This window comes from Austrofundulus limnaeus, unplaced genomic scaffold (genome assembly GCF_001266775.1).
Source record: "Austrofundulus limnaeus strain Quisiro unplaced genomic scaffold, Austrofundulus_limnaeus-1.0 Scaffold319, whole genome shotgun sequence".
Classification (NCBI taxonomy): Eukaryota; Metazoa; Chordata; class Actinopteri; order Cyprinodontiformes; family Rivulidae; genus Austrofundulus; species Austrofundulus limnaeus.
Window position 1 is genome coordinate 510,756 of NW_013952721.1, and position 2,649 is coordinate 513,404.

Sequence of the window (2,649 nt, forward strand, 5' to 3'; positions counted from 1 at the left end):
GATAGATAGATAGATAGATAGATAGATAGATAGATAGATAGATAGATAGATAGATAGATAGATAGATAGAAATTTTCCAAAAAATGAATGGAAGTCAATGGAAAGTCCCCACAAGGATAGGGAGACATAATAGGTGTTTGTGTGTATGTTTGTAATCTGTTTGCTAATGAAAATTGGCCCTTTTGACAAACAATAAACAAAAAAGACACTTCAAAGAGAAATTAAAAACGTTTTTATTTATACAAAGTAATGCAGTAAAAAAATTGCATAAATCATAGCATAAATATTACCCCTTTTAAAATAACTGTCCTAATTTAAGATAGGTCAACATGATGCTAGTCTCACAATTCCTAAAAACGGGACTCACCTGAGGGCACTGCGTGTCGTGTTCAGAGAGTATTCTTGGCTCTGATTACACCATGAAGACAAAAGATCGTATCAAACTACTCAGATATTAGAGTTCTAAAAACTAAAAATCAGGATGGATACAAAAAGATTTCAAAGTTCCTACACATCCCCAGTAGGTCTGTTCGATCCATCATCAAGGAAGTGAAGGAACATGTAACAGAGGAGATCGTCTTCACTTGTCTGAGTTCCTCACCGGTCTGAGCTGTATGGGACAGTGACAAAGAGAAAGCCACTCTTATAGAAAACATTAATAAATCTGGACTGGAGTTTGACAAACAGCATCTTGAAGGCTTCATGTTSAAGTGGAAGAAAGTACTGTGCTTGTTGGCCATCAAACAAGATGCCCTATTTGGTGGAAACCAAATACTACACATCACCGCAAACTCCCCGAAGCATGGTGGCAGCAGCGTCATGATGTGGGGGTGCTTTTTGGAAGGCTTTTAAAGAGAGGGAGTGAAACAAATGCCACAAAATATAAGAACTGATTTAATGATATGATTTAATGCTGTCTACAAAATAAATACAGCTTATAAAAAGATTTATTTTCTAGCAACATTATGATGCAAAACATACGATGAAAACTACACAGGAAGTAGACAGCAGAGGGAATGTTCTTAAGCAGTTGAGTTACAGAACATGAAATCTATAAAACAAACAATTAAGGAACACAGAAGTGAAGCGACCATGTGAACAGCAGACAAACAAAACAGTTTTTCACATTTTAAGTTACTCCTCAGACATTATTACACAGAACTGATTACATTATAACACATCTGTCAGCAGACTTCAGTTCTCTTATAGCCTTTGAGTAAAATGTGCTCCTAGTTCTTGTGGTGTGGGTTTTTAGAGTCCTAAAGCTCCTCCCAGAGGACAACAGTGTGAACAGCTGGTGTGAAGAGTCTCATAGCAGAGGGACCGTATTCTGTCCTGAGGGGTCCTGAGGCAGGGTCTTCCTGTCAGCCGACACCACATGCTCGAAGTAAGGTTATTTTAAATACAAATGGTTATGAAATTTAGTTTTATCTAGGTGGAGACGTGTTATTAGCTTGACCTTAAGGTTTTTTTTCATATAGCCTACCCATCCCCTGCTTTCATTATAGATCCACCCTCAGAAGACTCAGTTTCCTCTCCTCAGGCAAGGTCTTCTACTTTCAGTAGCTCATCTGCTTTAAGGATGGACATGTTGTGAGTTCAGAGAGGGTTTTCGACAGACCATGGTTGGAACAAGTGGCTGTTTGAGCTACTTTTACCTCTGCCAGTTCACCTCAACAAGACCCTTTAGTTCAGACAACCTCTACTTCCTGGATAGTTTCTTCTTTCTTTTTTATGACTTTCTCTGTGAACCTTAGAGGTGGTTATGAGTAAAAATGACAGTAGATCAGCAGTTTCTGAAATACTTGGACCAGCCTGTCTGACACCAACACTCTTTCTTCGACATTCTGTTTGATGTGAACATGTCTAGATGACTAAATGCATTGAGTTGCTGTCATATGATTGGCTGATCAGTTATCTTTGTTAACAAGAAACTGAACTATTAAWAAATTGGCTGGAGTGTAAGCCCCTTTTTCTATRGTGTAGTGTCGGAACGGTTGGTGTAGGTACGGTTTGGAACGGGTYGAACCAGTTGGTTTTCCACTGATGTTCCAGTCCGGTTCCAATGGATGTGTTTTGGGTGGTTGGTGGAGGTGGTTTTTAGGTATTTTGAAAAAAAWTTAATGGGCAAGATGAGAGATGGAAGCACATTTGATGAATACCTTTTGAAATTTTAAAAATTTGCAAAGATTTAGCCAATCAGTGATGAACAGTGTTCTGACGTCGCATTTTGGTGCCAGCTGGGGCCGCTTGGAACCACAATGAAGTAGGTACTAAAAAAAGTGCCGGTTCAATGGATCTGGCCTAATGGAAATGGCTTGGAACCATACCGAACGTACCAACACTACACTAAGTGGCACTAGTGGAAAAGGGGCACTGAACGTCACAAAACAAGAAAACATTAATTTTCATACCTTGAACTGTGCTGACTCATTAGAAAATCATCATCATCATCATCATCATCATCATCATCATCATCATCATCATCATCATCATCTGTCAGGTGGTCTGTCCTTCAGGTGCTCTATATTTTATAGGATAGATATCATGTCGTGTGAAAACCACTCTTATTGTTTGTCCTGGCAGTCGATGCTGAGTGCGTTTACTGAGCCAGTACACACACACACACACACACACACACACACACAC